This window comes from Piliocolobus tephrosceles, chromosome 1 (genome assembly GCF_002776525.5).
Source record: "Piliocolobus tephrosceles isolate RC106 chromosome 1, ASM277652v3, whole genome shotgun sequence".
NCBI lineage: Eukaryota > Metazoa > Chordata > Mammalia > Primates > Cercopithecidae > Piliocolobus > Piliocolobus tephrosceles.
Genome location: NC_045434.1, coordinates 195,015,342 through 195,038,163, shown reverse-complemented (window position 1 = coordinate 195,038,163; position 22,822 = coordinate 195,015,342). Strand labels below are relative to the sequence as shown.

Sequence of the window (22,822 nt, the reverse complement as noted above, 5' to 3'; positions counted from 1 at the left end):
CCTCCCTGAGGAGCCTGTCCTGACCCAAAGCCCGGCTCTCTGGTTCATGGATGTTTCTTCCTCCCTCCCACTGCCAGCCCCCTCGTCCTGCACACACCTCAACACACCGCCCCGGGATCGCTCTTCTGGAGACAGCACCATCCCGCGAGCTAGCTGCCTTGTGCACCGCACCCCCATTCCCTGGAGGCTGACTGGTCACTGACACACACTTTCCCTTCCCCTAGAAGCACGCAGTCTCACAGCCCTGCCTGACACAAGCTCTTGTTCCTATGCACAGGCCTCTCCACAGACAACAGGGACCCAGGGAAGCAGCGGTGCCACTGGCTTGGGTGATCTGCCCCCTCCACCCACCACAGCCTCCACCAGTATCCCTGAAGGGTGCGTCTCCGGAAGGGAGGCACTCCAACCTTCTGGGGGTGGGGTGGGGATACCTTGACAGGAATCTCCGAGCTGACTTAGTTCTCTGTGTGCGCCTATCTCCTAGGATACATCAGTCAACACAGGCTTGGAGCCTGTCAGAGCTAGAAGGTGCCTTAGGGAGCCACTAATCCAACCTCCTTCACTATGCAGGAGGAAGGAAACCAAGGCCCAGAGAGGGGAAGCAGCCTGCCTAACGTCACACAGCCCAACTGCTGGTTGCCAGCCCCTTTTTCTTTCATAGTTCCCCACTGGGAGCCCTCAACGGGTGGGAGAGACACTCAGGAGTGGGGTACAGTTAGCCCAGGAAGACTTTTCTGAGGCCGAGCGAGGTGGGACTGGACTGGTTGGAAGAGGCATCTGTAGTCCTAGAGAGGAGTTTACGAGAACTGCCCAGCAGTGCATCCAAAGCCATGAGCACCTCGCAGCCCTGGAATCTGGGTCACATAAATTTGGCGGAATCCAGGCTTTGCCAGAAAGAGCTGGTGGATGCTCATTCCTGCTCCACTTCCTATCCCAGGGCCCCAGAGAGGTGTCTCCCCAAACCAAAGGCAAGGGAAGGTTACACGGATCCCTTTACCTGGCCTTGAAGGCAAGTTCCCTCTGTGGTCCAGGGCATCCCTGCCTTTTATTATTTACATAGACGTCTGCCAGGAAGCCTCTGCGACGCATGAATAAAGAGGTGTTCTGCTAGGTAGTTTTTATTTCAACTCCATTTTGCAGAAAAGCAAATTGAGGCTCACAAGAGGTAGGGTAATTTGCTCAAGTTCACACAGACAATAAATGGGGCCTTGAGCTCCTTCCAGTACACCAGGGTCTTTCCCAGTGGACATGGAAGGCCAATCAAACAGGAAACAGGGAGAACTGGGGGTGGGGGAGGTTGGGAGTTCACACAGGCCCAGACCCGACATCCTGGGCTGAGGAGAAGCCCCAAGGCATCTGAATTTGAATCTGGGTGTCTGGCAGTGGTAGAGTGAAAGGTCAGCAAAGAGATGGGAGGAAGAGGAAAGCCGAATTCCACCAGCCTCACAGCTTGCCTGGACCATCCCCTGGGGAGCCAGCCTGGAGCTCTCTGCCAGCCCCCGCCCCATCCCCAGTGGAAGGCAAAAGCAGCACTGTGAGGAGACTAGTGTGACAGAGACCTTGGGAAGTGAACTCTCACAGGCTTGGTGCAGGGGAAAGGAATTCAAATGTTTTGGGGGCTACCTCTATTCCTCGGGATGGGGCTGATGTCACACGGGTGCCCTTCATTTCCCACCCTTACTATGTGCAGACACTATGCTAACTGATTGACATGTTGTGCAACTTGAAGCCCCACCACAAGGCCATGGCCTATCTAGTGTTATCTAGTTTTTCATGTGAGGAAAGGGAAACTCAGGAGTAAAGGGACTTGTTCAAGGTCACATAGCCAGTAAGTGGCAACTGTGGCATAGGTAAAGGGTGCCTATCGCCACTGCTTTTGTTTACCATGGTGAGGGTATGCTAGGTGGGGGCAGGAAACAGAACTGAACAGGGGCCACTGGCAGGGGGAGAAGGGTCCACCATCAGATGGGGGAGATGCCTGCTGAGTTGCCAAAAGGTTCATCAGTTTGCAGAGCACCAAATGGAGCTGGAAGGGAAGAAAACTGTGGGAAAGCGCCCCTTCCCCTCCCCAGCAAAGGGCAGGGTAGACCTCTTTCCTTCCCCAATCCACAGTGCCCAGACTGAGCCCCGAGAGGTCACTTACCTACTCCCCTGGATTCTCAGGGCTCCTGTAAAAGGAAGCCCCTCCCACTCCGGGGCCCTTCTCTGGACTCTGGGGCCTGCAAGGTGCAGAACTGCCCTCAAAGGAAGCCACTGTCGCCGTCGGGGAAATTATCCAGGATTTTCCCAGCCCTCGGCTCCGCAGTTGGGAGGCGGAGCGGCGGCGGGGGTGGGAGCGGGGGCATGCTGGGAGAAGACTGCTTTGCCTCCCTCCGAGCAGCCCTCAGACTCCTCTGGCTCGAGCAAGAGACTCCAGTCCGCAGGCCCAGCACTTCTCGGGGCCCGAACAGCCCGCCTCCGAGTTTTCTCGCCGCCATAGCCTACCTGGCAGGCTAAACTGCCCACTGATCCCTGCCACCTCCGCCCCCCCTCCCAGATGAAGCCGCAGAGTTTATGGCTCCTGGAGGAGGTGACGGGCCGAGAGGGAAACCAGGCGGCTGGGGGAGGGGCGTTGCCTGCACCTGGCCCTTCGCCGCCGCTCAGGCCGGGAGGCGCAGGACTGGACTCCCGCCAGACCCGAAAAGAGAGGCCGGGGAGGCGAGGAGTGCCTCCTCCACTCCCGCAGTCTGGGGCCGGGCGGCGAGGTCTCCCCCTACCACCCTTGCCGCGGAGGCGCCCCCTAGGGTCGGGCGCCAGGCGCCCCTGCCCGAGCCGCGCGCTTAGCTCGCTCCCCCGGCCGGCCGCGCTCTCCAGCTGCAGGAAATTCCAGAAGCTCTCCATCATCCCCGCGCAGCGCGCAGTCCGGGCTGCCAAGGCTCCCAGAAGGAGAGCCACATGCCGGCCGGCCGCGCGGCCCGCCCTCGGCCCCCACCCGGTCCAACCCGGCCGGGTAGCCACGTCGGGCCGGGCGGGGGCCAAGCCGGCCGCCCCTTCCCGCGCCCCGGGCCCGGCGGAATGCGTGGCAGCCCCGTCCGGGGGCTATTTTGAGCGGGAGGGGAGCGGCCCGGCCTCGGTGTTTTCGGTTTTTTCCTGGCCCCCGGCCCGCCAGCCCGGGCCCTCGGCTGCCCGCGGAATGGGGGCGGGGGGGAGGGTCACGTGGCGGGGAGGGGGAAGAGCCGTCGCGATCCGGGTCGGGCTCGGGCTCGGGCTCGGCCCCGGCCCGGGGACTGGAGGCGCCCGGCAGCGGTCCGGACCTGCGCTCTCGACCGGGGCTGACTGGCGGGGTTATTAATAGCGCGCCTGGCTCGGGCAGTGGCTCCAGGGCGCCCGCTACCTGCACGCCCCTCCTCCAGAGAGCACAGGCGGCCCGGCGCTCCCTCCGCAGCGGCGGACTGAGGCCTAACTGGATAGCGCCACCGTGAACCGGCGGCCAATCACAGGCCTCGATTTCCTTACCTGTAAATTGGGGGTGAGCTACCTGGCTTTATAGGGTAGGTGCCATATAAAGGTTTTATTCCTCTTCTTGGGCAAAACGCTGTCACAATTGGGGGACTCCGGTTTCCTTATTAAAATGAAGGGGTCTGAAAAGGCCCTCTGCAGGGAAAGCATCGGGACATCCGAACAATGCGTTTTCACTGACCACCTATTTGTGCCTAGCGACTACCCAATGGTCACTGCCAACACGGGGCACCTGCCCTGCATTGTTAGCATGCGCTCACTTAATTGTAAGTCCTCCATAAAGTAGGTAATGTTATCCCCTTTTTGTTAACAAGGAAGCTGAAGTTCAAGATGGTTAAGTGACCCACCAAAGGTCACACAATGTCAGAGCCTAAAGTCAGAAACTCTGGTTCCAGAACCCATTAAGCACTGAACACAGTGTTCACCCTGACACAGGCAGGACAAGCATTGCTGCTTCCCTCCTCCCTTCCAGGCAGTCCCTGGGGACTCCTGCTCTGGTCCCAGTTCCAGGCATGAGGGGCTGTTCTCAACAGCTCCACTGGGGCCATTCCCACCTCCATCTACCCATAGGGACATGGGGGGACCACACCAGTGTCACCCTTACAACAGTGGAGGCTGGTTTTGGGCATGTGGTGACCCGTGACCCTGGCCCTGCCTAGGCACTGGCCATACACATACACACCTCATACACACATATATACAGTGCATCCAGTGCTCACTGCCTGCCCACACCCCCCAACACCAGTACCCACCGTCATGACATGAATGCAGAGACCAGCACCCTACCTTGCACTGGTGACAGCGGCCCCGTCACAAAGCCAGCAGCTTCAGACAGCATCCCTCAACATTCTTCCTGGCTACTCTGTCCCTGTCCCCCACTCCCTCTCCAATAGCTCACAGTCCAAACCCCACAATGGATGGGGAAACTGAGGCCCAAGAGGACGGGATGGGAGGACACAGTCATCCCTCCTGACACCCGGGGATAGGATCATAAATGAGGAAAGAAAATTGCCTTTGGCCAGTTAATGACAGACATGGGCATCCAACAGAAATCATTCAGCTCTTGGTTGGTTGCCCCACTGCAGCCCTCTGAATCTGTTCAGCTCCTGCCGTGCGGCAGCTAGAGGAGCCCCCAGGATAGGGTTCTAGAAATGGGCACCAAGCTGCAACCAGAGTCCTAAGGACCACTCTGTGCTCCCAAGTGTCAGTCCCAGACTGGGCCCCCAGGTTTCACTAATCCATCAAATTCTAGACTCAGCCCAGCCTCACAGCCATGGGGGCAGGGGCATCTGGGGGTGAGGGGAGATGGCATACAGGGGGAACAGCCCAGGACAGGGCCTGGAGCTGCTTCCTGCTCCCCCCACTCCCAAGCAAGGAAGCACAAAGGCTGGCAGGCCCCCCACTCCGCCCCGGAAACCTGGCAGTTTATTTCTGTCTCTGGGCCCCCTGTTTCCACAGAGTCAGTCCAGGAAGGCTGGCAGCAGCTGGCCTGGAGGGGTGGAGCTCCTGCTCTCTCAAGGGTCCAGCTGCCACCCTGCTCCCTCCCCCTGACCTGCCAGGCCAGACAAGACTGAGGTGACACTGGGAATAAGGGACAGGAACTGGGGGCCAGTGCTCAGAGGTGATACTGAATACCCTGAGAGGCCAGAGCCCTGACAGAGATTCCACCTGAGGCCAGGGAGTCAAGACTCCAGGGGAGGGAAACTCCCACTACCCAGCCCACAGCCCAGATGTTCTCCCAGGCAGTCAGACTACACCCAGTTCAAGTCTGCTAAGGGTGTAACCTCTGGCGAGTGCAACCCTACTTATTCCAGATTATTCTGGCTCATAACTCCTCTGGACCCTGGTCCCAAAGAAAAGTCAGTTTCTAAACCTGTGCCGTCCAACATGGTAGCCACTAGCCACATGTGACTGTGGCTAGTCAGAACTGGAATGCGCTGTAAGTACAAAATATACACCAGATTCTGAAGTTTTAATACATTTTTTAAATGTAAAATACCTCGATAATTTTTATAATGCTTATACATTGAAATAATAGTATTTTGGATATATTTGGTTATATAAGATAATTTGTTGGGCCGGGCGCAATGGCTCACACCTGTAATCCCAGCACTTTGGGAGGCCGAGGTGGGTGGATCACCTGAGGTCAGGAGTTCGAGACCAGCCAGGCCAACATGGTAAAACCCTGTCTCTACAAAAAATACAAAAATTAGCTGGGTGTGGTGGTGGGCACCTGTAATCCCAGCTACTTGGGAGGCTGAGGCAGGAGAATTGCTTGAACTCGGGAAGTGGAGGTTGCAGTCAGCTGAGATTGTGCCACTGCACTCCAGCGAGGGCAACAGAGCAAGACTCCGTCTCAAAAAAAAAAAAAAGATAAATTGTTAAAATTAATTCCACTTACTTCTTTTTACTTTAATGTGGCCACTTGAAAATTTTAAGTTACATATGTGGCTTTTTTTTTTTTGACACGGAGTCTCACACTTTCGCCCAGGCTGGAGTGAAATGGCGTGATCTCGGCTCACTGCAACCTCCACCTCCCATGTTCAAGTTATTCTCCTGCCTCAGACTCCCAAGTAGCTGGGATTACAGGTGCCCACCACCATGCCCAGCTGATTTTTTGTATTTTTAGTAGAGACGGGGTTTTACTATGTTGGCCAGGCTGGTCTTGAACTCCTGACCTCATGATCTACCTGCCTTGGCCTCCCAAAGTGTTGGGATTACAGGCGTGAGCCACCACACCCGGCCACATATGTGGCTTCTATTATGTGTCTACTGGATAGTCCTGTTCTAACTCTTTTTTTTTTTTTTGAGACAATGTCTGGCTTTGTCACTCAGGCTAGAGTGCAGTGGTATAATCACAGCTTACTGCAGCCTTAATCTTCTGGGCTCAAGCAATCCTCCCACCTCAGCCTCTTGCATAGCTGGGACTACACGCTGCCATGCCCAACTAACTTTTTAACGTTTTTGTAGAGACAGGTCTCACTATGTTGCCCAGGCTGGTGTTCTAGGTCTTGTGGGTTCTGGCTTTGGACTAAAGCTTTGCCTTCTCTAGATCAATATCTGTGTGACTTTAGCTCACCCACTTTCTCATATCCAGACCACAGCCTTATGTGTTAGTCTAAATCTCACCACCCCCCCCCCCCCCCCCCCACCTCAGTTTTCTGTGAATCTAGGTTCAGCCAGAGATTATGGCTTAGTCTGCTTTATACACACTATTTAGTGCATTTCTTGTTCATCAATCCCCAATATCTAGATCTCAGCAAGTGTGACTATAGATCACCTTTCATGTTAACTTGCCACGGATCTAAGGTTCCAGCCTGCCATGCCAACATTGTTTGCTTAGATCACTGTCTAATTAGGTTTAAAATCTACATACCCCTCAGGAGGAATAAGGTTCTAGATCAGAGGCTGGCAAACTATGGTCCATGGGCCAAATGTGGCCTGTTGTCTGTTTTTATAATTCAAGTTTGATTGGAACACAGCCATGCTCATTCGCTTATGCACTGTCTATGACTGCTTTCAAGGTACAATAGCAGAGTTAAGTACTACTCATGACAGAGACTGAATGCTTACAAAGTCTAAAATTTTTACTTTCCAGAATGACTGTTTTAGATGAGCAACAAATCCAACCCACTATAAATTTAGATTCCAGTCCAAGACCATGGCCTAGTCTAATCTAGATCACCTCCTGCTGTGGTTCGAGACAGTGCTGCTGACCAGGATCTAAAACCAGAGCCTAACACTGGTCCCCTGGTGCTTGGGTTCTGAATCCTACCCTGATCTCAGCAGATGGGCCCCAGGACTCCTCTCTGGGATGGAAAGGGTGTCTCTACTTCTTAACTCCCCTAGAGAGATCAAGGCCCATGGGCCCTTCTTGATGGCCTTGGGATGTGGGAGGGAGGGTAGATTCCAGAGATAGCACTGGAGGCTGAGTCAAAGAGTTAGGGGTAAGTTCTTCCAGAACAAGGGGGCAAAATATAATGAAGCCAAGAGATAGAGTAGCCCCACCTCCACCCCTTCCCGGCAGGCTCCAGAGCAGGTCACTTAGCTGGGGGTCATGTGGGACAGATACCAAGCCCTCTGGAAGCCAGGCCAGGGAGCTCTAAATGAAATCCGCATCTCCAGCCCCTTACCTCCAACTACCTGATACGTCTCCCCTCAGGGCTGAGCTGGCACCACTACCCCTCTTCCCTTTTCTCCTGCTCTGCTATCTCCATGGCTTTCTTTGAAAACCTTCCCATACCTGTCCCCTTCCCTGCCATTTCTTCTTCCTGAATCCTAGAATCCTTGGCTGACCTTTGTGGTTAAGATCTCAGGGTCTGGATCTGACAAGCCCAGGCTTAACTTCCAAATCTGACTCTGGGCAAGCCACTTCATCTCTCTAGGCCTCCTCAGTTTTCTCGTCTGTAAAATGGCAAACAACAATGGTAACTATTTCACAGGTTGTTGTACAGCTTTAACAAGATCCTGAGGTATATCGCTCTGCCCAGTGTCTGGCACATAGTAAGCATTTAATGCTAGCTGCTATTTTTTATTACTGTTGATCATCTAGCTTAGTTCCGTAGATGGACTTCAGCAGGTTTATAAGCCTCACAGAATTTTAACCAACCAAAAACTTGGTTTCTGTTTTTGTTTTGTTTTTTGTAGATGGAGTCTCACTCTCTCGCCAGGTTGGAGTGCGGTGGTGCGATCTCAGCTCACTGGAACCTCCACCTCCCGGGTTCAAGTGATTCTCCTGCCTCCCACTCCCGAGTAGCTGGGATTACAGGTGCACGCCACCACGCCCGGCTAATTTCTGTATTTTTAGTAGAGACGAGGTTTCACCATGTTGGCAGGCTGATCTCGAACTCCTGACCTCAGGTGATCTGCCCACCTCAGCCTTCCAAAATGCTGGGATTACAGGTGTGAGCCACCACATCCGGCCTATTTTGTTTTTGAGACAGGGTCTCACTCTGTATCCCAGGGTGGAGTGTAGTGGCATGATCATAGCTCACTGCAGCCTCAACCTCCTGGACCCAAGTAATCCTCCCACCTCAGCCTCCCAAGTGGGATCACAGGCATGCGCCATCACACCTGGCTACTTAATTTTTTATGTTGCCCAGGCTCAAAACTTTTTTAAAAGTTTTTTTTTATTTTTTTATTTTTCTGGAGAGAAAGCCCCTAGGTCTCATCATCTTCTCAAAGTGGGTTCTTGGCCAAAATTGTAACCAAGAAAAAAAAAAAAGGCAGGCACACGCCTTTAGTTCAATCCAAATGGGAAAATAGAAGTGCATAATAAAGAAGGGACCCTCAGAAAATCTGGGCAGATCCAAGGCCAGAACCCAGGGGTATCCTCTCCCAGGCCCTACTCCTTCCACCAGTCCAAGTGGTCTCTCTGATCTGACCTCATCATTTCTCACCTGCTTGGCCATGGCAGCTTCCCAGTGGACTCCCAACCTCCAGTCGCCTCCACTGAATCTCCTCCACCTCGAGCTAGCTACACCTTCCTCAAATCCCATTCTCATGACACTGCGTCTCTGCCCTAAAACCTTTAACAGCTCCCTACTGCTGACAACATCAAGGCCGAGGTCTTTAGCCTGACATTCAAGGGCCTTCAGAGCCAGCTCCGGCCCCACCAACCTCCTGGCTGCTCCCTCTCACCTGGTCAGCAGGGCCGACTTCTTCCTCTCCTCTCTTGCCCTCCCCTGAGTCTCAACACCACCCACACACTCACTCCGTTCTGGACAGATTCTGCCCCTTTGCTCAATCACACAGTGTCTCAGGCCTCCCCTGCTATGCCCTCGGGATTGCCTCTGGGTCCAGCCAACCTCTGAACTCACCCTGATTCTGCCAGACCAGCAGAAGCCGGCCAGGCTTGGCTCCAGGAAACAGGCCTCTGCCCCTACTCTCCAGTGCAGCTCCATCCCTGGACATTGACCCACCTCGGCACTGCCCACATCCCTCCAATTCCCATCTCTTTTTGTCTGTCCTCTAGACTGTCAGGAACAGAACAGCGAATCCCACAGGGAGTTAGCAGGTATAGCCCTGTCCTCAAAGTCATGACTCCTGATTCAGTCGGATTGTTGTCTTCAAGCCACAGTGTCCTTATCTATAAAATGGGGATGGCAATACCTGCATCTCACTTGATTCTCACGAGGAATAACTGCCTTGTAAACTGGAAGGTGCTTTTTCTATTAAAACCTACTATACAAATAAGAGTAACAACAGCCTCCATCTGTACATTGATTGAAAACTGCAATAACCCTGTAACGTGGGCTTGCCCGATGCCCCTTCTCTGATTCATTTTCCTCTTTGGTACATATCACCATCTAATGACCATTTATTTCACTTGTTTTTACATGAACTGTTTTACCCTCTAAATGTAAGCTCCTTGAGGGCAGTGATTTGTGTCTGTTTTGTTCACTGCTGAACACACACTGTTCACTGTTCACTGTTTTGTTCACTGTCCTAGAAAAGTGCCTGACATCAAGTGTGCACTTGATGGTTAAGGAATGAATGCATGAGTCAAGTGCTTACTGCGTGCCAGGCACGGTGCTAAGCACTCCTCACAGAGCATCTCATCGGAGGGGTCAGGTACTTTGATGACCCCTCGTTTTGGAGATGCGACGTTCAGCTGACTTGCCCTGGTCACGTGGTGGGATGCAACCTAGCTAGGATCGGACTGCAGAGCCTGCCTTCTTGATCACTATACTGTAGTTTCTGTCCAGATGGGGATTTATTTCTATTTCTTTTCTTTTCTTTTCTTTTGAGACAGAGTCTTGCTCTGTCACCCAGGCTGCAGTGCAGTGGCGCAATCTCGGCTCACTGCAACTTCTGCCTCCCGGGTTCAAGCAATTCTCCTGCCTCAGCCTCCCAAGCAGCTGGGATAACATACAGGCGCCTGCCACCACGTGTGGTTTCACCATGTTGGTCAGGCTGGTTTCGAACTCCTGACCTCAGGTAATCCGCCCACCTCGGCCTCCCAAAGTGCTGGGATTACAGGCATGAGCCACTGTGCCCGGCTGTTTATTTCTATTTCTACATTAACTAAGCCTCTCAAATCTGTCACCCTTCCTGTGTCCCTGAGGCCACCAGCCCTCCAGCCCTCCCAATCCTCATCCTGATCTCACTCAGCAATTTCCTCCCACTTCTCGGCCCTAAACTGCTGTTCATTCTCACCTCAGGGCCTTTGCTGGTGCCGTGCACCCTGCCTGGAATGCTCTGGCTCCCCCATAACTACCCATTTCTCAAGATTCACCTCTTCCGGGAAGACCTCCCTCCAGACTTCACTTGCTCCCTTCCCTGAGCTCATGCCTTGTTGTTTATTGCTGGTAAAACCCACTCAGGGAGTGTACGTTGATTTGGTTCATTCTCTAATTGTTTCCTGAAGCTGAAGGCCTTGCTCGCCTCTGTCCTTCCTTTCTACTCCCTCTGTCTCTCTCCTGGCCAGGTCTCCCCCTCCTTCCTCTGCTGGATCAATGCCCTCACCCCTAACTCGTCTCTTAATCAGGTTTAAAGCTTTGTGATTAATAGTATGGCTTCTGAGTCTCTCAAACTGCAGCTCCACCCTCCCCCTATTAGCTGTGTTTCCTTGGGCATGTCACTATACCTCTCTGAACCTGATTCTATCTGTGAAATAAGGATAATATGAGCACTTGCTTCATGAGCAAATGTGCCTGGCACATAGTAAGCACTAAGTATCAGCCCTTTATTATTTCTATAGCATCTTATCATGTCACTTATCTCCATTCTAAAGTCTTCAGCCTCCTCTCTGCCTCCTTCCCAAACAGTTGTCCCTTCTTTCCAGATTATGACGATGATAATAAGATTGCTAACATGACCCCTTACGATCTGTAGTGACTGGAAACATGTCTGGCACCCAGCAGTTGCTTGGTATTAGTTGCTGAATAAATTAATCAGCTAATTTAATCCTCACAATACCCTATGGAGGAGAGAAGAACTAGTATTATATTCATGTTACAGACAAGGAAATCAAGGCCCAGAGAGGGAAAGCGGCTCCCAGGGGCTGGGATTTAAACCCAAGCAGTCTGACTCCAAAGCCGGGCCGCTCACTGCCCATTCCATCCTCACCATTCCCATCCTGATCGGCTCTGATGCCAACCCCAGGGAGGGACCCTTTCTTTCTCCAAGTATTGGATCTTAGCATCTAGACAGATGCTCACTGAGCCCCTGCTCCAAAGCTAAACCTTCATGTTTTATCTCATTTGAGCCTCACAAAACCCTATAGCATCAGTGCCATTATTATTTCCCCTCAACGGGTGAGGAAACTGAGGCTCAGAGAGGCGTCAAGTAACTAAGGACACACAGGATTCAAAGCCCAAATTCTTTAAATGACATGATGTTTTTTGCAATGTTTTTCTCTTATTGTTTTATCCAGCTGTTGAGAATGGACGTATCTGCCTTGTTTTTCCAGTTAGCTGGGCAGCAAGCTCTCTGAGGCCAGCCCTTCCCCCTCTCCCATTGGTGGCCAGCACTGTAGCAGGGTGAGCTGTGTTCTATAGAGGCTTCTGAACTGCTGATCGGCACACTCCTAGGGAGGCACAGCCTGACACTCTGCCTGTTTCCCCCATAGCACTCTGCCCTATCACCCCATCAAACTTTGTGTTGGGAAGGGCAGGGCTAGGTCTCCCCTTCGACCTAAACTAGAGGCTCCCCAGCGATGCCTTGTCTCCCAGGAATTCAGGGCTCCCATCTCCTACTTAGGGCAACAAGGGGGCAGGACAGGCCAGGTGCAGTGGCTCATGCCTGTAATCCCAGCACTTTGGGAGGCCGAGGTGGGTGGATCACCTAAGGTCAGGAGTTCGAGACCAGCCTGGTCAACATGGTGAAACCCCGTCTCTACTAAAAATACAAAAATTAGCCAGGTGTGGTGGCAGGCGCCTGTAATTCCAGCTACTCGGTCTGGGCAACATGGGAAAACCCTGTCTCTACTAAAAATACAAAAAATTAGGCAGGCGTGGTGGCGCACGCCTGTAGTCCCAGCTACTTGAGAACAGAATCACCTGACCCTGGGAAGTCGAGGCTGCAGCGAGCCGTGATTGCTCCACTGCACTCCAACCCCGGGTGACAGGAGTAAGACCCTGTCTCAAACCAAAAAAAAAAAAAAAAAAAAAAAAGAAAGAACGAACAAATGAACAAACAAGGACTCTGGATCCCAGCCTTTCAAGTTCAAGGGCGGCTCCACCACATACTGACTGTGTGACCTTGGGCAAGTCACTTTACCTTTCTATGCCTTAGTTTTCTGATACATGAAACAAAGACACTAATAAAAGGGCTGCTATCATAATTAAGTGAAGATCTATTTACAAAGTTGGAATCGTATCTGGGACATGGTAAACACTATATACGTGCTTGTTAAATAAATAAAAGTTGAGCTCCACCTAGCTCTGGAAAGGTCCCCGTGGTAGGGTACAAAGCCCATTCCAAACATATAACTGAAGACACACAAGGAAACGTGAAGGGGTAGCAGAGACCGCACACCTTCGGGAAGCCCCTGGGGCAGGGACCCACTCCTCCTGCCCACATCCTCCGGAGACAGAGGACCCCATTTCCTGACCTCATCAGTCTTCTGTCCTAATCCCCCCACCCTAGTCCTCAAGCCACTTCCCCTCCCCTCCCTCCAACTGTTACCTCTTTCCATGCAATCAGACTGTGGCCAGAATTCAGGCCCTGCTGCTTAGTTGCTGTGTGACCCTGGGCAAGTTACTCAGCCTCTCTGAGCCTCAGCGATCTCCTCTATACAAGGGGATAATCCCCCTGGAGGTCTGTCCTAGGGATTAATGAATAACTGAACTCATACCCACGGATATGTCCATAGATACTAAGACACGCTGGTGTCCCACAGTCCTGAAAATGTGGATGGGCATGCTGTTTGGGCACTGGGGTTGGGGAGAGGGGAAAGGGGCTGCTGTTAAAAACTGACCCCAACTTCAAGAGTCTCCCCAAGGGTGCCTAAGCACCATCTAAGGCAAGCTCCCCATCCTTCCAACCAGCATCCTATGACATCAAAATACTGTTTATTGAGAGACAGGCAGGGGCCTCAGGTCAGGCCCCTCATTGCCACAGTCACTACTTCCAAGGCCCTGAAGCAGACCTGGGTGAGAAAAGGGAGGGAAAGGAGGAGCCACAGGTGAGATGGGAGGAGAGGACCCCTGGTGGGGAGGACCCCTGGGATGAGAGGGGCAGAAGGGGAGAGGGACAGGCCCCCAGGGACCTCCCTCTCCCCCACCGCTAACCCAGCAATCACCTGGCCCAACCTTCCACCCATTCGAAAAGGAAGAGGAGCCAGCAGCAGTAGGTTATGATAGGCGATTACCCGTCATTAATTAATTAAAATAAACAGCAGATTAAATACAGCAAAATTAAAATAGCACAGGAAATTAATTCTCTCCCAGCCCCACCTCACAGGTGAGGTGCTTAACGGGCCCCTTGTAGCCAGGATTCAGGGCGGCCTGGGCTGGGGGCGTGTGTCGCCAAAACCTGCCTTACACCACAACTCCCGACAACCCCAAATATCAACGGCAGAGCCCAGCTACCCACAGGCATCCACCTGGCTCTGCCACCCCAAGATTGGCCTCCTGGCTCCTTATCCCTGGGGGACTCCAAGCCCTGCTCCCTAGTGGGCAGGAAGAGTCCTGACACCCTCTAGGTCAGGGGTTGGGCACTGGGCCCTCCTAAACACATGGCCCACATCTACCACCATACAGGTCAGGGCAGAAGAAAGGAGGGGCCCTGGCCCTCTCTTCTGGGTCCCCTCTGGGGCTTGGAGTCAGGTCTTGGCAAGACCCCCCAACTTCTGTGCTGAGCCCCTAGCCCCTCATTTGGAGTGCCCCAAAATCCATCTCTGAGGACCCCTCACTTTCCTCCACTCTTTGGCTTAGGATGCTCTGGAAGAAAGCCCTGCTGAGGCCCAGAATCCCAAGCCAGAAAATGCCTGACCCAGTTGGCTAGACCAACCAACCCCTAGGACGTGATGCCAGAATTCCCTCCTACACAAGACTAATCGGCTCATTGCACAGATGGGGAAACTGAGGCCGGGGAGGACAAGGCATTTTGTTTGTGGTCTCCCAATGACCTAGTAGGAGAACCTAAAGCTCTCCAAGGGGTCTGTTCCATGTCACCGCTACAACACTGGATTTTCAGAGGGCAGCTCAGTTCCACGCTGCCCCCTCCCAGCCTAGCTAGCCACTAAGGCCTCACCTCCATCAGCCCATCCGACAACTTTCCCTTCTGTCCTATGCAGCAACTGGTTAGACCTCAACCAACCTCAGTTCCTGCCCTCGGGCTTGCTGTTCACATAGTTTGCTTGGAGGCTCCTTCCCCAACTTCTCCCTGCCCAAATTCTACCAGCCAGCTCAATACCAGTTCCTCCATGAGCCACCCAGAACCCTGACAACTTCCTTTAAGCTTCTGGGGTGGAGCTGAAGGTGAAGACTCCCTCTCTGCGTGATATGGTTATCAGGTGAGCTTTCTGTAGACTAAGAAAAGAGTCTGGGCCCCAGCAGCTGGCACAGTACCCAGCTCTCAGAAGATGCTCAGTAAATCTCTTCATCCGATGTCCCCCCATGTCCAAGTGATAACTGACAATAATGGCTGTCATTTATTGAGCAGCTACTACAAGCCCAACAGGTGCACTGCCCCATCCTTGCACGATGAACCTTGCTCATAGAGGCTGTATGATTTTCCTAAGGTCACTCAGCTCAGGGACTGGAACCCCACTGATCCTTAACTCTAATTGAATCTCCTCTCCATCCTACTCACCACTTCTAGATTAGACCATCATCTCCCACCTGCACTTCCTAAGCCCCTCAACTAGCCTCCCTGCCTCCAGTCTCTCCCTCCCTTGGTCCTGCCACCAAAGATTTCTCATAACCCCTTGTAGCCCACTGGATAAAACTCAAGCCCCAAGGCATGATATCTACACGCTGTGACATCTGCCTTCTGGCCTCTTTGCAGTGTCTCCTCTGGTCTGTGAATGTCCCTCGCTTTCCCAGCATAACACACTTGATTCACTTCCAGGCTTTGCATATGCTATTCCCACTGCCTGGAACACCCTTCCCACACTTCCTCTTATGAATTCCTACACATCCCTCAACATCCAAGATCAAGGGTTACTTTACAATGGAGTTGGAAGAGACAGGCAACAAATAGGCTGGTCACAAAACTGAGAGCCCTGTGAGGGAAGGGCTCATGTCCATCTTGGTCACTACAGTATCCCCAGGGCTTAACTCATCAATGCTCAATCAATATTTGTTGAATGAATCAGTGAATGCTCTGTATAGACCTGCTGACTAAACAGAGAAATGACAAAAGAATACAAGGCCACGGTAGGCAGGGCCGGAGGTAGACGGGGAGAGACTGAGGCCAGGAAGGGCAAGGACACGGTGAAGAGCAGTAACAAATGCCGTCAGAGCTAATCTGCAGCAGGCCACGCTCTTGGCAGAGACAGTGTTTATGAGAGACAGAGGAAGGAAAATGATGGTGTGAGGGAGGCTCTCGGGGTGTGTGTGTGTGTGTGTGTGTGTGTGCGCGCGCGTGTGTGTGTACACGGGCAAGAAGAGGTGAGGACACACGTGTGTGCTGCATTTGTGAATTGGCCTGTGTGAGAAGGCAGGGAAGTATGCAAACATGTACATGTGTGTGTTTGTCAGGGGGCTGTGTACGCATGCCATGAGGGCTTGGGTATGTATGAGTGTGTGTGTAAGGCTGTGTGTGTGCATAGGATGCCATGTGTGTACATGATGGAGGTTGTGCACTTCCGCTAGGAGGGAGTCATTGAGAAAGACAAGAGGAGACACACGGAGGGGCAAGTGAGTGAGAAACTATATATGGGGGCTGTTGTGAACATGTGCATGAGGAGATGGTGTCCCTGCGAGTGTGACCAGTGGGGAACATAGGTAAGAGGTGTCAGGGCTCTGCTGAGGGTGCAGCTGCCATGGCCTCGACCACAGGCCTGGTGCCAGAGGTGGGGGCTGGCCCTGGGCCCAGGGTGGGGGGTTCTGACAGAGCAGAAGATTCTCAGAGTCCTCCCTGGAGCCACAGGCGCCAGATTACCATGTCCCTAGGCAGGGAGGTCGAGGAGGAGGCCCAGATGTGCGTGCGCCTCTACATCTGTCCACAGTAAAACCTCTGGGCATTTCTTTGTCTTTGTCTGTGTCCGGATGTGCACGCCTGTGCTTGTGTGAGTACCACCGGCTGTGTGTCTGTGCCTGTCTTTGTCTCTATATGTTTTGGGCCTTTGTCTCAGTGTGTGTGGCTGGTGATCTATGCCTGTCTGCATGGCGGTGTCTGGTTTTGTGGGTGTCTACGTGTGTCCTAGACTAAATGCATGTCCAAGTAGTGGGTGCTAGCATCCTGCTGGACTGCTGTTTGCATTTGTGTGTCTATGCGGCCTCGGTGTGAGTGAGGGTAGATTGTGTTTTTGAGACTGTGGGTCCAGGCCTCGGTGTATCTAAGTGTGTGCTTGTGTTTCTGTATGGGAGACTATGCCATGTGTTGTAGTATAGAGATGCTTATCTGTCTGTGTGATGTTTGTGAGACCAAGGATATGTGTGTGTCTGTGTCTGTGTGTGTGTTGGGTGTGAGGGGTTTGTCACAGACTGGTGAGCAAGTTAATCTCAGACTCCGTGACACGTGGAATAAAATCACGCTCCCATAATGGGATCATTCGTCTTCCTGTCCAAGGAGAGAACCGACACTTCACCCTCCACCCTGGGGGAGCCAGTGGGGCCAGGGCCAGGCACCGGCCCCCACCCAGGCTGCCTTCTGGCCTCAGCACCCCCACCCCCTCCTCTGCTGCACCAGGCTCATTCTGCCTCCAGAGTGCCCTAGTGCCCACTGTGGGCTGGGCAGGGCTCCAGGACATGTGACTGGGCCTTAGAGGCCTGTCCTGGGCCCCCTGCCCCACCCACTGCTGAGGAGGGCCCTGCCCTGAGATGAGAGCTGGGGGTGCAGGAAGGACTCTTTGGGCCCCTCCTTCTCCTGGAGGGGAGGGATGAGCTGCAGGCCCGGCCGGGATTTTCCATCTCTCAGCAACAAGATTCCTGGTGAGCAGGCTGCGGGGTTTGGCAGGGCGCCTGTTGGAGACCCGCCCTCACCCGCCAGGATGCCTGGGTCCCTGGGGCCAGGCAGCAGCGGGTTCCCTGGGGAGCTGGGGGTGGGAGGCCCACAACTCCAACCTACTGTTTGCCTGGGCCTGTGGGAAAGCCAGACCCTTCCAGGCCCATACCTCCCAACCAAAGATGGCTCCCCAGCACCCCCAGGCAAACCACTACCCTTCCTCTGGCCTCCGCCAAGCCCCAGCCTTAGCTTAAGAAAGTATTCCCAGGCCAGCCACCCAGCACCACCCGACCCCTACCCCTCAGCACACACCCAGCCTGGGTTCTGCACCTCGCCTCCAAGTGCGAGGGCTCTCAAGGTGAGGGTTTTGCTTCTCCTCTCAGACCTAGGGGTCTGAGGACAAGGCTGTGTGTCCGGTATCTGCTAAATCCCTCTTGGTCTTAGCTCTCCTTCCCGGCTGGGCTGAGAGGCACCGGGAGAGGATTTAAGGTCCAAAGTTGGGGAAACTGAGGCAGTGAAGCCCTCCGCCCTACTCATCACAATGAGTCAGAGGCAAAACCCAGTCATCTGGACTTGTCTTAGTGCTGCCTAGCAATAGTGGCTGCAGTTCTTTCTTTCCCGTGGGAGGGTGCAATTTCCGGAGGGGATGAGCATCAGCTGGAGGGAGTGGGGAACGGGCAGGTGGGCTCCCTCAACCCTCAGCACCTTGGATGAGCAGTTGGAGAGCAGGTTTGCTAAGAGATTAAGGTTGAGGAGGAGAAACGAGATGCTCCATGATTTATGAACCTAATTCTTCTCCCTTAAATTCCCCTCCAACACCCACTCCCCAGCCCCAGCCTGGTCCCTCCAGGGCCATGCTGTGGCCCCAGGCCAATGTCAAAGCCCTAACCCATCCATCAGCTGTTGCCAGGGAGTTTCCACCCCAGTGGGTTCCAAAGGGAGGGGCACAACTGACACTAGGGGCTCAGATTGATGGGGAGAGGGCATAGCCCTAAGGAGTCTGCCAACAGACCCCTACACCCTCCCAGAAGCTGGGGGCTCACAACATCCAGGGAGGAAACTAGGCTGGTGGGTGGGGCCCAGGAGGAGGTAGCCTCCCAGCTCTGGCACCACACCCAGGAGATCTGGGATCCCATGGGGCCCTACAGCTCACAGGGTGTGTGACCTTGGGTGGTGACTGCTCCTCGCTGGGCCTCAGCCTTCCCACTGCACAACGCAGAAAGTGGCTCAGATATCCCAGATGACTACCCTTTCGGTTCAGCCCCCTTAGCATTAAGCCCTGCCCTCTGTCCAGAATCTGGCCCAGATGGGGTAAGGTCACAGCAGCTACCTGGAGGAGTCCTCAAAGCCACCCAAGTCAGAGCTGAAGAGTGTATGGTGATTACCCTCCACCACATGCCCATTTTCCAGTCCCCGAGAGAGGATCTGGAGTCTGCACCAACACCTGAGTTTTACTGGTGAGGTGGTTAAGAGCACATGCTCTAGGGACACATAGACCCAGATTAATGTCCTAGCTGCACTGGTAACTCGTTATATGAAGTCCTGTGCCTTTTCTCTGCCTCAGATTCCCCATCTGTAAAATGGGGTAATAGTGCCTTCCTCCTAGGACTGTTGAGCTGAAATGAAAAAATGCATGCAAAGGCCTTGGCACAGTGCCTGATACATAATAAGTGCTTGAACAGTGGTAGCGATCATAATTGTGGTTAGTATTAACATAAATCCAGTGGCCAGGGAGAAGTGGAAAGAGGGATCCCTGACCTGGCTGGAGGCGATGCCAGCTTCACCCTTGAGCCAGATCAGGACCCCCAGGGTCTCAGCCCAGAAAGGCCAGACCAATTCCTTGAAGCCCCCCAGCTGTCTTCCCTATTCGTTAAAGGCCTCTCATTAGTAAGCCTGGGCACCTGCCCCTCCACGAGTAATAAGCCTCATTAGTATCTTAGCCCCAAGCTCTGAGCCCAGAGTCTATATGTGTGCACACGCATGAGGGTAGGGGGCTGCAACAGGCCACCAGCCAGGAGACAGCATCCTCGCCAACCACACCCCCTGCCTGTCATCCGCAGAGCCCGTCACCACCCAGCTTGTCACCTGCCTGCCTCGCACCCGCACCACCTGTCACCCACCCAGCTCGTCACCCACCCAGCCCATCACCTGCACCACCTGTCACCCACCCAGCCTGTCACCAGAGCCGCCTGACAGACATCTGGGTGGGGGACAGGAGATGGGGAGGAGAAGACCACAGGGGTGCAGAGCTGGGGGCCCCAGAGACCCTGTAGGACCCCCACTTCAGCTCGGCATCCTGCAGCATCGCCATGGCAACCTCTCAGCCGCAACCACTTTCCCAAACATCCCCCGCCCTCCCCCCCCAGGCCCTGCTCTTAGCTTAGCTGAGCTGAGGCTGAGAAGAGCCTGAGTGACAGCAGAATGGGGCAGGAAGGAGGGGGCTCCCCAGCTGGCTGGCCTTAACCACCCTTGCGCCCCTCTGGACTCGGTTACTCCATCTGCAAAATGGAGGGGCCGGAACGGAGGAGGCCCTGTAGACAGGCCATCCCTCTCCAGCCTGGATTGGCTGAGTCGGCTGCCGGTTAACCTGTGAGGGCTGGGGGTGGGACGAAAGGACCAGGGTTTCTGGGTTCTTCCACACTCCTCTACCTCGGGCCCAGCTCAGAGAGGCTGGGCCCCTGGCCCAAGCTCACACAGCAGATGAGGAGGCACAGGCTGGACAGGAGAGGGGCTCTGCCAAAGAACTGCCAGCTGGAGGTGCCATACTGGGTGACCCAAGGTGACCAGGGGCAGAGTTGGCCCCACCTCCGAGCTGCATTATTTATAAAACCCTGAGCAAGGAACTGAGCAACAGCTGCGGTGCTGCCCCTCCAGGGGGCACAGGCCTCGGTGGAATGGAGAAGACACGGTGCCTCCTCCGGGAAGGCCCCTAGGGTCCCGGGCTCCCTCCAGGGCTGGCTGGGGCAGGGGCTGAGGTGGGGAAGGGGGAGCAGCTCCGTCCCTCCCCTCCCCCTTCACTCCTCCAGGCAGGCAGCGATAGGATTACTTCTGCATGACTGCCCGCTCCACAGGGTTCCAGAGACCCTCCTGCCTGCAGCAATCTTTAAAATTCCTCCAGCCCAACCTCTCTCCCTCTCTCCCTGCAGTGAATGCTCCAGAGTCTACCGCAGTGTGCCCACTGCTGCCGCCACCACTGCCCCCAGGCAGGCTGGGACCCAGGTCCCTGGTGTCCATGGGCAAAGATGGACCCATTCTCAGGGTGTAGCCCTGTGTCCCTCAGAACCCTCTAAGGCCCAGGCCCCGGCCCATTCCCTCTGGCCCTTGGTGCTGCCCCAGTCCCACAGCTATGGCTCCAGCTGGGGTCAGGCACGCCAGCTGCGCCAGGGCGGATGGGCACATATGTGCAAACACCCCCGGTGGATCTTGGCATGCCTGCCCGTGGGCTTTGCTGCCAGAACCTGGCTGCCCCACCTCTGCTCCGAACCCCTCCCTATCTCACCAATCCCTGCTACCCCCCAGGGTGGGCAGACAGCTGGACTAAGCCAGGGCCTGCGGCTCCCCAGGGCACAAGAGGCAGGCAGGAGATCGATTCACTGAATTTTTTAAGGCCCTAATGGAGCCTGCATCCCAGGACTGGCTGGACTGGGACACAGGCGATGTCTTGGGGACCCTTCCCACAGCACTGCCATTGCTTCCTCTTTTGGGTCTTGGGGGTCACTGGAGCCCTTCTGTGAGCCTTCCCTCAGCAAGAGAGGAGGCACGAGGGACCCCTAGGAAAGAGAAGGGATTTGGGGGCTGTGAGCAATACCCAGAGCCCCCCATCTCCCCAGTCCTAATGCAGGCAGAAGCAGCTCAGCCTCTAAATCACTCCCCTCATGCTGCCCTCTGAGGCGGATTCTGTGCATCTGTAATTAGGGGGTGGAACAGATGGTGGAGATTCCGTTTAAAATCATGCATCTAGTAAAGTAACCTTCACTGTCGGAACTGACTCCCAGGGAGACCAAGCCCCGCAGCCTGGATTTGGTGGTGGGGGGTAGTGTCAATCCAGCACCTTCCCCATCCCTCTCCCTGAAGCCCCAGGCCCCATGTCCCTCTCAGGTGAGCCAAGGGGTTGGGGGAGGGGGCAGTGATTTGGCAAGCACTTGAAAAAGTGTAGGCTGGGGGCAACTCCCCCTGCCCCCCTCTCCCACATACATGCCAGAGCCAGGGCAGGGCTGGGTACTGAGAGTTTCCTGGCTGAAAGACCAGGGTGACCAGGTGCCAACGGGCTCTGCCCCCACCCCAAAGGGGCCCCAAACCTTCAAGCCCAGGCCAGGGTGCCCAGAGCACAGGGTCTTGGGTGGGGCAGCTTTGAACCAGATGTCCAGCCTCACTGTCCAGGAATGAAGAGCCTGGGGCGGTGAAGGGGTGGAGATGCCTCCCCAGGCAGAGGAGGCTCTGGGAAGAGGGGGAGGCCTGGGCAGCAGAGAGAGAGAGAGAGAAGAGAGAGAGAAACACACAAGAGTGAGCAATGTGTGTGACAGGCTGAGGCTGTCTAGGGGAACAAGGTGGGGGAGAGGGTGTGCTGGAATGTGCCAATGGTGGGAGTGAGGGTTGCAGAAGAATTAGGCGGGGTATGTGACAGGGTGCTGTGGGGTGCAGGCAGAGCACAGAATGGGTGCAGGGTTGTGACTCGCTGAGGCTGTATGTCTTTGTGTATAGGTGTGGTATCGGTGTGTTTGGAGAGGTGTAGGGGTGTCCCTGGGCCCTTAGGTGGCTGAGGAAAGTACTGGAGCTGAGACCGTCTGGGGAGTGGTGGGGCCGGGCCTTTAGGACTGCCTGTCAAGGAGGTGCTGGGATCCAGGGGGCAGTGTGCGCATGTGCACGTGCAAGCTTCGGGAGGTATTAGAAGATTCAGGGCCTGATCTGTTAGAGATATACTATAACTGAAGCCATGTCTCTGTGTGTTTGAGGCAAATGTTGTGGCTACAGAGGGTGTTCTTGTTTGAGTGGGTGTTTGAAGCAGTGAGTGTATGTGTGTTGTAGGGGGAGGTTGTATGTTTGGAAAGGTATAGGAGACGATATCGGTGTTTGGGGAAGTGCTGAGCTATAGTTGGGAGAAATGGTGGGGGCTGTGGGCAGAGTGTGTGTGTCTGGGGAGGTGTCAGGGCTTTGAGGGTGTGAGTCAGCGGGAAGGTAGCAGGGCTGTAGCTGGGTCCTGGGTGTATCTGGCAAAGTGTTGGGGTTGGATAGACGGTTGATATGCTGAGGGTGCGGTAGCTCTGTG

General features: G+C 54.5%; 1 protein-coding gene across 9 annotated transcripts in view; it reads right to left on the bottom strand.

Moving 5' to 3' along the window:
- Window positions 1–22,822, bottom strand: part of AHDC1 (AT-hook DNA binding motif containing 1) — a 70,929-nt gene that overhangs the window by 39,350 nt on the left and 8,757 nt on the right. The window contains exon 1 of one of the 9 annotated variants that reach the window (XM_023219509.3): window positions 2,144–2,740. The exons of the other annotated variants lie outside the window; for them this stretch is intronic. The gene's annotated coding sequence lies outside the window, so the exon portion shown is untranslated. Of the gene's footprint in view, window positions 1–2,143; window positions 2,741–22,822 lie in introns of those variants that run through there. 9 annotated transcript variants of the gene reach the window in all.